This window comes from Eretmochelys imbricata, chromosome 21 (assembly GCF_965152235.1).
Source record: "Eretmochelys imbricata isolate rEreImb1 chromosome 21, rEreImb1.hap1, whole genome shotgun sequence".
In the NCBI taxonomy this organism is placed as follows: domain Eukaryota; kingdom Metazoa; phylum Chordata; order Testudines; family Cheloniidae; genus Eretmochelys; species Eretmochelys imbricata.
The window spans coordinates 15,248,042-15,260,630 of NC_135592.1; the positions used below are offsets into that span (position 1 = coordinate 15,248,042).

The following is a 12,589-nucleotide window of genomic DNA, read 5'->3' on the forward strand; positions in this document are numbered from 1 at the left end:
GGGTGGGGTGAACGGCCAGGCTGGTGGGATTAAGGAATGTCCAGTCCCTCTAGCATGCAGAATGGGCCGAGGAGCAGCAGTGAAGGGAACTCCTGGAAAGCAGGTGCCATTCAGTGCCGGAATTAGCCACAGCTGGGCCAAGCACGTGAATCCACATCAGAGCCTAGAGAAAGAGGGGCCAGCTCACACAGTGTAAGAGGATTACAGCCCCATTAGGGGATTCTGCCCTAATTTGCCTGCATGGCCATGAAGCGAATGGGGGATAGTGATCGGCTCAGTGGATGCAGCCCAGACACCGCTGCAGTGGAGATTAAATACAGAGAATTACTTTTGTTTACATACGGGTACGTTTCCCCTAAGCTGGCCCTAAGAAGCTCATGCCCCATGTCTGGCTCTATGGGCAAATCCTGAGGCTGTCATCCAGGTCAAACTCTCACTGACTTCCATGGGGCTTAGCCCAGTAAGGCCTGGGAGGGAATGCAAGAATCAGGGGGTGTGGATTTGTGAGAGAGAATGACAAGGCATCGGATTGCCATGGATTTGTGGTATCTTATTACTCAGCAACACAGCTGGTCAAATCCTGCAAAGCCCATGTGCACAACTGGGCATTCAAGTTCTAATCAGCTGTTCAGTGCAGACAGGGCCGTGCCCCTTCCCTCTTTGCTGTCCGCAAACAGCTGTGCAAGGTGGGTTTTGTTTGGCTGCGTGTGGAAGAGCCGACTGCTGTTTGGGTGCCCCTCCCCATGGCCCCAAGGGCCCCCACTCTGTGCTCATCAGCATTTGTTATTCTCCTGTTTAAAAAAGTGTTGCTCAGCCAATCAGGGAGCAGAAGCCATAACCTTGGGACTTAAATGGCCAAGCACCTACGGGAATGGTGCCTGCCAGCAGGGGGTGCACTTTAAGGAAAACCCCAGCACTGCTAAAGTTGCTGCTCCCTCATCAAGGAGCAGCTGGGCTGTTTGTGACTCTGGTTCCCTCCCGGTTCTGTGGCTTCTCTCTGCTATGAGTCTCTGCAATCGCCAAGCTGCGGGAAGCTTGTTCCACGTGAAGCAGCTGGCCTGCCCCATCCCTGCCTCACTCCTTACTGTTGCTGGGTCACTGACCAGCTGTGAGCTAGGACATGTCAGCTCCGTCACTTCCTTAGTCCGACCAAGGTTGGAGGGCCTTGAATATGTGTGACGGCCACCACCCCAGGGACTGAACCAGAGACCCCTAGAGCTAAAGTCTTGAGCTGTTACCAGTCTTTTGCTCTATGCTGTAACAATTCCCGTCCGCTGCAGCTCAGTCACGGGGACACCCAGGATGAACACGTCCCCTTGGGTCACATGGGTGCCTTTGAGGTGCCTGGCATGTGGTTCTGCCTCTGGAAAACCCACATCTACCTGGCCATTCACTTCTGGTGCATTATGTGCCACTTTCCTGCCCTCACCCGTCTGACCCTCTGTTCCAGAAATGGCTGCTTGGCTCGGGGGATCCTCCCCTGCCCACAATGATTAGGTCACCAACATCCAGCCGATGAGGCAACGGGGCTAAAGTAACTAAGGGAGTTGTGTGGCAAGGCATAGACTTCTAACAGGTCATCAGCTTAGCCTCGGTCTCCAGTCTGATTTCTCCAAGGACTGGGAGTGCCCTGAGTTCTGATCCTGTCTCTGCCACTGACTGGGTCTGTGACTTTGAGCAAGTTGAGTTCCTTCTGCGAGCCTCACTTTCCCCATTTGTAACATGACACCCCGCTTTATGATCTACAGCTGGGAAGCCCCATGTAAAAGTTAAGGATTGGTCCCCATTGGCCCCTCCAGCCCTCAATTCTGCAGCTCCTCCAGAAGAATCCCAGATACTCCCTCTCAGTCAAAGTGCTTTAGAATCTGGGCATCTGGTCCTGCCCCACGGACATCGCTGAGATTGGTGGCAGGGCTACAACTGACTCACCACTGCACTTGTGGGGCGGTGAGAGGCCTTTAAGGGACATGGAGCCTTTAAGGGCCGTGCCTGACAGAATCATGGCTTTTAAGGCCAGAAGGGACCATTCTGATCATCCAGTCTGACCTCCTGTATAGCACAGGCCAGAGAATTTCATCCAGCTACTTCTGCACAGAGAGAGCATGGGTTTTTAAGGCGTTGGCTTAAAGAGCCTCTCTGTGCCTCAGTTTCCCCTTCCCTTCACCTCCCTTGCCCATTTAGACTGTAAGCTCTTTGGGGCAGGTGCTGTGTCTCTGCAGGGTCTGGCCCAATGGGCTCTGGTCCTGTCCCTGCCTTTCTGCTGTCTCTCGGTCCTTATGGCCACGTGAGGCTGGGAGCCCATTGTGGGCAAATCCCAGAGCCAGCAGGGCCCAGCTGTTCCCAGCCCTCAGCCTGCCTGGGAAAATAGAAACCCCTCTCTTCCAGCTGCAGCCCATCTCCAGGTGCTAGGGAGGGTGTTTAATTCACCAAGCCCGTGTGAAAATGACAGCCTCTTTCTGGGAACGGCTCCTCCTGGCCCCTCAGCCTCATGGGTGTAATGCTATCCGGCCTGGCAGAGCTCTGAGTTCGGGCTGAGAGCGCAGATTTGTCATGGGGCCTGCTCAGGAGGCAGCGGTGGCATGGGAACCGAACGAAGGGACACAGGCTCGCAATGCTGGAGCAGCTCCAGCATTGACAGCAGGGCTCTCTGCCCCCAGTGGATCAGCAGACCCCTGGCTTGCCAGGGCTGTCACTCCAGTCCCATGCTCAAGCACCTAACGCCCTTAGATCTCTGCAGGTCAGCAGCCGTTCTGAGCTGGGATTCGGCAATGTCCATTAGAACCGCACTCAGCTGTGGTGCTTAGAGTGAAAAATAGACCCCCCAGATCCTGGGGCTCCTGCTGGGGGAAGGGATTTATCTTGCTGGGGTGATGTGGGGCCGTTTCTTTCCCATCACAAGCTCTCCCCACAGGTAAACTTCTCCTTGCTCTGATTTAGCACAGTTGCTGGGCCATTGCATGGGGGCGGGGGGGAGGTTACAAACCCATTCCAGCATGGCCAAGTGGTGAGGGTGCTCAACTGGGGTATGGGAGACCTATACCCCTGCTTTGCCTGACTCAGAGTAGGGGCTTGCACTTGGGTCAGCCAAATTCTCTAACCACTAAGCTTTTGAAGCTGTTCTATTTGGTATAAATAATTAAATCTATTCAGTGGCTTACAGAGACACTGATGCTCTAGCCTAGTGGTTAGGGCACTCACGTGGGAGACCCAGGTTCAAATGCCTACTCTGAACCTGGCACCACCAGGATTTGAACCTGGGTCTTGGTGAGTGCTCTCACCGCTGGGCTTTTGGCTATACTGGGGTGGGTCTGTCTCTCTCTGGCTTTGACCAGAAATTCCATCCTGGATCTGAGGAAACTTTCATCGAATTGGAGACATTTATGTGAAAAGGTTCAGTTTGGACAACTCAGCGTTTCCCACCCCTTCCGAGCGGCTCCATTTAACAATCTTCAAAAGGTAATCAGTGCAGGCGAGACCAGTGATGATGTCCTGTAGGCCATCCCCAACCATCTCCATGTCCCGTCAGCCTCCCCACCTCATACCCACCACCTCCCGCACTCTGGCCCTCCACAAAATAAGGAGATTTAGGGTCAAATTTTCAGAAGTGCCTAAATGACTCATTTCCAAAGGGATCCAGATGCCTGGAGAGGCAAAGATTTTCAAAAGCCTCTAAGCAAGTTCAGTGCCTAAATCCCATTGGCTATGCTGATCCCAGTGCTTTGCTGGGAGATGATAAAGCCCCTTAGCAAGTCACATCCTGCTGCAGCCAAGATTAAACTCCCCTTGCCAGCCCCTTTGCTGTTAAATGGAAAGAAGAATACAGCAACATTGTCTCTTTCCTCCTCTAATGACTTGATTGGATTCCAACAATCTATTATACATGCTCAAGAGCTAGGCACCGCTCGGTTTCTCCTCTGTCTTCCCCTCCTTTCAGTTTTTCTTTGAGCTCCAGGAATGACCCATTGCTAGAAGGATGCAGAGAGAGAGCAGAGAATTTAATGTTGCAAGCAAGACACAGCCAATGGGCTCCCCGTACAGCATTATATCCGGGTTGAGGGTCACTAGGAGAAAATCACTGGTGAATTAATCCTCCATGCAGAAGCCACTGTGTGCAATATTTGCTTGGCATCTTCGGCCCCTTCCAATCTGATGGTTGATTCCACGTTTACAAAGTCATTCTTCAATGAACCATTCACAGACATTTATTCCAGCTCATTGTATTTTGCAGGCTCTGTGCTGCCAGGGATACAGTGAGAGGTTGGAGGGGGGAGAGGGAGGGAAATCTAGTTACCTCATTTCTTAGAGGAATAATCAGACCCCCCCCCCAAAAAAAATCCCTTTGCAAATTGGTCTTACAAATGCTCCAGATCTCTCTGGGTTGTTATTTTATTGACCGATACTGGGATGGCTGTTGCCACGGCAGCAAGGAGCTGGCTCTGCCGTGGAGGATGGTGGGATACTCCGGGGATGTGCAGAGAATATAAAAAGAAAGGGAGAGAAGAGAAAAGGGAGAGGTTCATTTAGGGAGCGTCTGAAACTTCTCTAGCTGAAATGGTTCTTTAAAGGGACAGAACTCAGTCTAAGTCCCAATGGAAGTCCTATTACAGACCTCTCGTTTTTGAGGCACGACAGGTCCCTTCGGCGAGCTGGTCTGGACAGTGTTCATATTACAGGGCGTCAGGAGTCACAGGTGCCTGTCTGACATGGACTCAGCCCATGCAGCCACATTTTCAAAGCGGGCCTCTGATTTTTGGGAGCCTCAGTTTTGGGGTGCCTCAGGTTGGGCCCCCGCAAAAAGGGAGATGTACAAAATCAGCTAAAGTGATGATGGCCCATTTGCAAATGATTGACTTGAGACCTATTGGTAGCAAATTAGCAGGTGAGCATGCAAACATGGTGACAGCAAGGAGCGGGCCTCACAGACTGGCCTTGGCTTATTTGCCTTAGCCTGGTGTGAACTACTGATGCTCTTCTTGGATGCTCTGCCAGTACGTATCCTGCAGTACGGTTTGCAAAAGTAATAAACTTTCCAGCTAGGGAGACCACCCTACTGGACCATCACTGCTGTGCTGAGCAATGAGGCGGGGCTGCTGGGTTTTGGGTGTGCGAGTTATAGGGGGAGCGGTGGTGCAAATGAGCCTGCTAGACCCTGCTCTGGGATTCAAGTCTGCACAGCTGGATTTGGGGCTGTCAGCCGAGGAAGAGACAGCTCAGGTGCTGGATTTCTGGCATCAACTTTTTGCTTTCTATTCTGATTCTTTGACAATTATGGTGGCATAGGGCAGGCTCGGCTCGGGTGCAAAAGGTCCATAGCATTTTACTAGTTTCCCCACAAGCGCCCTGGGCAGGGGGGTCCCTAAAACAGTCTCAGCAAGCCCCTTAGGCAGTGCCTTTTGTCCTAAATTCTATGACTCTGGGAATCACAAGCAGCCCAGCCTGGGTCAATCATCCTTTTCTAGTTATCCAACAAAAAAATAGTCCCAAAACAAATGCACTAGTCCTGGGTTAGGCCTACTCCTTCAGCAGGGCTCTGACAGTCTGCAAAAGTCCTGGGCTATCCCTATTCAGGGAGCAAAGAATAGGCGGTCTGTTCTCCTCTGGGTCAGCCAACAACTGATCTGGCCCTCCATTATCTGACAGAGAGTGCAGGTGTAGCGGGGAGGGGCTGAGTCAGCCACAGCAGCTTCGTCACCCTCGCCGGCTTGGTGCAGGGTTGGGTACCCCATCCCAGCAGCTGATTGTTAGTTTGTGTCTAGCCCATTGATACAGCGGCTGCCACAGACAATCAATACAGATAAAGTGCCTGGCTGTGTGAAGCTGCTAATTAAGGGATATGGGTGCCCCAAATTAATGGGAATTGGGCATCCAAATCCCCTAGGCATCTGACAGTCTCATCCTAAAGAGTCAACCAAAAAGTGTTGCAGCTAATGGGGGGAAATTCTGTCTTAGACCTTGTCCTGACAGATAAAGAGGGGCTCATCACAGACCTAAATGTTAATGGTAGCTCAGGTTTCAGAGGAGCAGCCGTGTCAGTCTGTATCCGCAGAAAGAACAGGAGTACTTGTGGCACCTTAGAGACTGACACATTTATTTGAGCATCAGCTTTCATGAGCTACAGCTCACTTCATCGGATGCATTCAGTGGAAAATACAGTGGGAGGATTTATATACACAGAGAACATGAAACAATGGGCGTTACCATACACACCGTAACGAGAGTGATCAGGTAAGGTGAGCTATTACCAGCAGGAGAGCGGGGGGGGGGGAGGAGGGGGACCTTTTGTAGTGATAATCAAGGTGGGCCATTTCCAGCAGTTGACAAGAACGTGAGGAACGGGAGTGGGGGGTGGGGAGGAATAAACATGGGGAAATAGTTTTACTTTGTGTAATGACCCATCCACTCCCAGTCTTTATTATTTTTCTCCCATGTTTATTCCCCCTCCCCCCCACTGTTCCTCACACTTTCTTGTCAACTGCTGGAAATGGCCCACCTTGATTATCACTACAAAAGGGTCCGCCCCCGCCCCCCCCCCCCCCCCCCCCCGCTCTCCTGCTGGTAATAGCTCACCTTACCTGATCACTCTCGTTACAGTGTGTATGGTAACACCCACTGTTTCATGTTCTCTGTGTATATAAATCTCCCCACTGTATTTTCCACTGCATGCATCCGATGAAGTGAGCTGTAGCTCACGAAAGCTTATGCTCAAATAAATTTGTTAGTCTCTAAGGTGCCACAAGTCCTCCTTTTCTTTTTAATGGTAGCTTAGTTACAAGTGATCATGACTTGATCACATTTATCATGTGCAAGCAAAATAAAGTCCAGACTGGTAATCTATCTATCTATCTATAGATATATATACACACCCGGTGCTTTAATAGGGACAATTTCACAGAGCTGAAAACAATTATGAGTCAAATCAGCTAAAAGGAAGAATATAACCAGAAGAATGTGAATGATCATTGGGACTCATTTCAAAACTAGATGCCCCAAAAAGCCCACAACTGTGCCCATAGGATTAATCCCATAACCTAGGAAGCAGGCTGTGCTCGTTAAAAAAAACAACTTGGTTGGTTTAGAGGGGAATTGAAAGCAGCTATATATATATATATAACAAATGGAAGAAGAGTGACGTTGACAGTAATTAATATAAATCAGAAGTTAGGAATTGTAGAAAATTGATAAGGGAAGCCAGGGGGCACAAGGCAAAATCTATGGACAGCAGTGTTGAGAACAAAAAGAATCCTGACAGTGTTATTGGTCCATTACTAGATGGTAAATGATTACTAAATGGTAGAATGATCAATAATAGTGCAGAAAGGGTGTTCAATAAATATTTCTGTTCTGTTTGGGGAAAAACAGGTAATGTGGTCTCATCATGTGATGATAACACTCCTTCCATTCCACTAGTATCTCTGGAGGATGTTAAACAGAAGCTACTGAAGACAGACATTTTAAAATTAGCAGATCCAGATAATTTGCATCCAAGAGTTTAAAAAGAGTTGGCTGAGGAACTCATTGGACAGTTAATGTTGATTTTCAGTAAGTCTTGCAGCACTGGAGAAGTTCCAGAAGACTGAAAGAAATTTAATTTTGTTCTAATTTTTAAAAGGGTAGATGGGATGACCCGGGTAATAGTAGTTCTGTCAGCCTGACATCGATCCAGGGCAAGATAATGGAGTGGTTAATGTGGGACTCAATTAATAATGAACTAAAGGAGGATAATATAATTAATGCAAATCAACGTGAGTTTATGAAAAACAGATCATGTCAAAGTAACTTGATATCTTTTTTGATGAGATTACAAGTTTGGTTGGTAAAGGTAATAGTGTTGATGTAATATGCTTAGATTTCTGTAAGGTCTATGACTTGGTAGTGCACAACATTTTGATTAAAAAGGTAGAACAATATAACATTAAATGGATTAAAAACTGGGTAATGGGTAGGTTTCAACTTGTAACTGGAAATGGGGACTCGTCATCAAGTAGATGTGTTTCCAGTGGAGTCCTGCAGGGGTCAGTTCTTGGCCCTTTGCTATTTAACATCTTTATCGATGACCTGGAAGAAAACATAAAATCATTATTTATAAAGTTTGCAGATGACACAAAAATTGGGGGAGTATTACATAATGAAGAGGACAGGTCACTGATTCAGAGTGATCTGGATCGCTTGGTAAATTGGGTGCAAACAAGCAATATATGTTTTATTATGGCCAAATGTCAATGTATACCTCTAGGACCAAAGAACGCAGGCCGTACTTTCAGGATGGGGGACTCTACCCTGGGAAGCAGTGACTCAGAAACAGATTTGGGGATGATGGTGGATAATCAGCTGAACAGGAGCTCCCAGTGTGATGCTGTGACCAAAAGAGCAAATGCCACCCTGGGATGCACAGGAATCTCAAGTAGGAGCAGAGAAGTTATTTTACCTATTTGGCACTGGTGTGCCCATTGCTGGAAGGCTGTGTCCATTTCTGGTGCCCACAATTCAAGGAGGATGTTGATAAAGTGGAGAAGGTTCAGAGAGAGCCATGACAATGATTAAAGAATTAGAAAACCTGCCTTTTAGTGATAGACTCCAGGAGCTCAATCTATTTAGCATAACTAAGAGAATGCAAAGGGATGACTTGATCACAGTTTATAAGTATCTACATGGGGAGCAAATATTCAATAATGGGCTTCTCAGTCTAACAGAGGAAGGTCTAACACTATCCAATGGCTGGAAGTTGAAGGAAGACAAATTCAGACTGGAAATAAGGTGTAAATTGTTAACAGGGAGGGTAATTAACCACTGGAACAATTTACCAAGGGTCGTGGTGGATTCTCCATCACTGGCAATTTTTAAATCAAAACAAGATGTGTTTTCTAAAAGCTCTTCTCTAGGAATGATTCTGGGGAAGTTCTGTGGCCTGTGTCATACAGGAGGTCAGCCTGGATGATCACAGTGGTCCCTTCTGCCCTTAGAATCTATGAGCCAGACCAGATGCCTGGGACAGAGCCAACCCAGAAACTAGCAATAAGGCTGAAGCACGGCCCAGATCCTCTTGGCCTCACTCATTAAAGTAACTTCCTTGGATGGGCAGCTAAGGGAGATGGAAGAGACTTGCCCAACGCCACCCAGTGAGCCAGTGCCAGGATGAGAACTCAGGTCCTGACTCCCAGGCCTGTGCTCCAATCCCTAGGAGACATTGCTTCCCCAAGGAGATCTGCTCCCCAACTTGTCTCAGTCCCTGTTTCCTGTGATTCCCAGTGTCTAAGGGCCTGATCTTCCCGTCACAGGGAGTTTTGCCTAAGAAGGAACTGCAGAATTGGTTCCCAAGGAGCTTTGGTCTGTCTGCAGGAGTTTTCTCTGCTTTTCCAAGTCTCCTCCCTCTCCCTTATCTCTATAGCATAGTAATGTGCCCTAATGCAATATATTTCGTTGGTTGCCATGGAATCCTGTGTGAGGTCACCACATAGAATTAATTCCCCCCTCCTAAGGGAAGGGTAATTAACAAAAAATGATGATAACCAGAACCCACTTCCCCCTTTGCCCTTAATTCCCTTGGAATATTAGAGATGGGCAGACAGATTCACGCAGACCCACCTTCCACAGGGGTGTCAGAGGCTGCTGGAGTCTTGTGAGTCTGGCTCCTTGCTTTGACCTGCCTGCTGCCAGGATTTTGCCTTCGATCCCAGAGGTGCCACACCTGCACCCACAGCTCTCAGGGCCCAGCGTGGCACTGCAGTGATAGGGATCTGATCCAGCTGGAGTCGTTCCATTGACTTCAGTGCGCTTTGGCTCTGATCGGAGGTGCCCGTCTTCAGCTGGCTCGCTGCTTTCACGTCCCCTGAGCAGGTGCCCACAGGTAGCCATGTGGGGGCGGGGGAGCTGGACGTGCTGTCTGGAGCTCTGAGGCCAGCTGAGTCACTCTCAAACACGTGGTATTGCAGCTAGCGCGGGAGACTGGGCAGGCAGGACTCCTGGGTTCTCTTTCTGACTCTTCCACCTACTCTAACTGTGTAAGTTGGAGCAAGTTGTGTCACCTCCTTTCCCCCATGCCACAAAATGGGTTTAACAATCCCCACCTTCCAGAGAGTGGGGTCAGGATTCTGAGACCTGGAGAGAGCTGCTGGGGGACTCCTGAGGACAGGGCAGCAGGTAGGACCAGTGCAGAGATGGTGACAGGCAGGCACTAAACATGGCCCCTGGGGAGATGAGCCTGCCCCTCATGGGGCGTACCTACAGGGTCAGGCAGATTGGGCAGCGCTGAGGATGGAGAGCCGTGGTGATAAAGTGGAGCAGATACCACAGGGACAGGCGCTGTATAAAAACAGATGGAAATTATGAGCACGCTGCGCCGATCCAGCCTGTCTCCTGAACTCCATCCCGCAGTGCGGGGCTTGGCATGTAGGAACTGCCCCAGAGCCCCTGGTCCCCGCATTGTGGGATAGGAGACACTGACTGTGCCGGCAGGACAGCTGTAAGGTGTGCTATGGGTTCGGTTCAACCCAGTGCTGTGGGCTGGGCCCCCTCCTTCCTTCCCACTGACCCCCAGGGAACAGAGGGTGATTAGCACCTTGCACCATCCAGCTCCACACATGTGGACATGCCAGAGTAGCCTTGCTTTCCGGGCGTCCTAGACTGCTGCAAGGACAAACCACTCCATGATCCTGCAGCAACCGGGCCTGGGCACAGGGAAGGTCTCTGGGCCCCTCAGGCTTCTGGTTGGACATTCCCTCCAAACTTTCCCAAACCTACAGGAGCAGGGACCTCAGTACAGAGCCTCTGCAGGGTCATTGCTGTGACTAAGTGGGCCAGACATTGGAGAGTGGGGTGGACCATGGGGAGGCTCCAAGTCATTGTCTGTCCATGTGAAATGAACAGGCCTGCTCCGTGTTATCTTGGCTGGGTTTGGAGCAGGCTTGGCTGGCCACAACCCAGCCCTGCAATGAGTCAGGAGCAGAGCCGAGAGGTAACTTCCTCCAATAGGCGTATGCTCTTGGGATGTCTGCTGACTTCCAGAGGGCCTCAGTCCTCACGGCCTTTGCTTTGTGTTCCTGGGCTGGGCCTCTGCCTTCCCCTCAGCACCCATGGGTGTCTCTGCTTCTCCTCACTGCCCACGGGTGTCTCTGCTTCCCCTCAGCACCCATGGGTGTCTCTGCTTCCCCTCAGCACCCATGGGTGCCTCTGCTTCTCCTCAGTATCCATGGGAGTCCCGGCTTCTCACTGCCCATGGGTGTCTCTGCTTCTCAGTACCCATGGGTGGCTCTGCTTCCCCTCAGCACCCATGGGTGGCTCTGCTTCTCCTCAGTACCCATGGGAGTCCCAGCTTCTCACTGCCCACAGGTATCTCTGCTTCTCCTCAGCACCCATGGGTGTCTCTGCTTCTCAGCACCCACGGGTGGCTCTGCTTCTTCTCATCACCCATGGGTGGCTCTGCCATGGGTGGCTCTGCTTTTCCTCAGCACCCACAGGCGGCTTTGCTTCTCCTCATTGCCCACGCGTGGCTCTGCTTCTCCTCAGCAACCACGGGTGGCTCCGGTTCTCAGCACCCACAGGTGGCCACTTCTCCTCATCATTGCTTGGTGGCTTGGCTTCTCCTCAGCCCACGCAGGAGTCTCCTCTTCCCCTCAGCTCTGCCTCTCTGGAGCACCCATGGACAGCTCTGCTTCCCCTCAGCACCCACGCGGCATCCCCTTCCTGTCCACTGAGTCCGGCTTTTCTTTATACAGTCCTGAGCTAGCCCTAGTGACAGGACCTGGGCATTTCTGTGTGGACAGCCTGAGCAGACGCTTCCCACCCCATTGCCTATTTGCCACCCTCACCCTGGTGCTGCCCTTTCCTCAGCCCCTTCAGCAGCGTCTCTGCTCCCAGCCCCCGGCACCAAGGGCACAGAAATTCCAAACCCCGCTCTTTAGGGGGGTGCCGGCTTCAAGCCCTGTGTGTCAGGACATCCTGGTAAAGGGGCACTGGGGTCAGGACTCCATCCCGGCCTCTGACACACTGTGGTGCCACACGGGGAAAGTCACCGAATAGCTTTGTGACTCAGTTCCCCCCCCCCCCCCCACGGGGATAATGATGCGCCCTGCCTCACAGGGCTACTGAGCGCTTTGAGAGAACACAGTCAGGCTGCTGCTTTTGAACCCTGTTTCCCGGCCCTGCTCCTTTGAGACCCGGGGTGGGGCGAGCAGCCCCCCAAGAAGGGGTCTGGAAGAAGGCTTTTTCCTGGCTGCCTTCTGTGGATCTGGGAGTGGCCGGCCCACGCCACCCCCGAGCCCCAGCTGCGCCCCCCACTCACACGTGGAGCGAAAGCCTTGGAACCGCTGGGGGAGCCGGGACACGCCCGGGGCCCGACGGAGCGGGGCTCAGGGTTGGCCCCTCGCTTCCTTCCGAGCGCATCCTACTGGGGAGCACAGTGCCCTGGACAGGGGGTGGCAGAGGCGCACGTGGGGCCAGGCTCCCGAGGCGATGGGGCCGGAGGCCGCCCCTGGGTGCAGCAGATCCTTTGCAAGCCGGCCGTGCGCTCCGGCTGCCCGTGGGAACGCAGGCGACCCAGGGCAGGGACCGCGCAGGGCTGTCGGGCGGGGTGTGTGGGTTGAAGCCACCCCTC

At 51.5% G+C, this 12,589-nt stretch overlaps 1 protein-coding gene across 1 annotated transcript in view; it reads left to right on the forward strand.

The window, feature by feature from the left end:
- NAV1 (neuron navigator 1) overlaps positions 1-12,589 on the forward strand; it is a 203,479-nt gene that overhangs the window by 11,924 nt on the left and 178,966 nt on the right. The gene's annotated exons all lie outside the window — the stretch shown is intronic.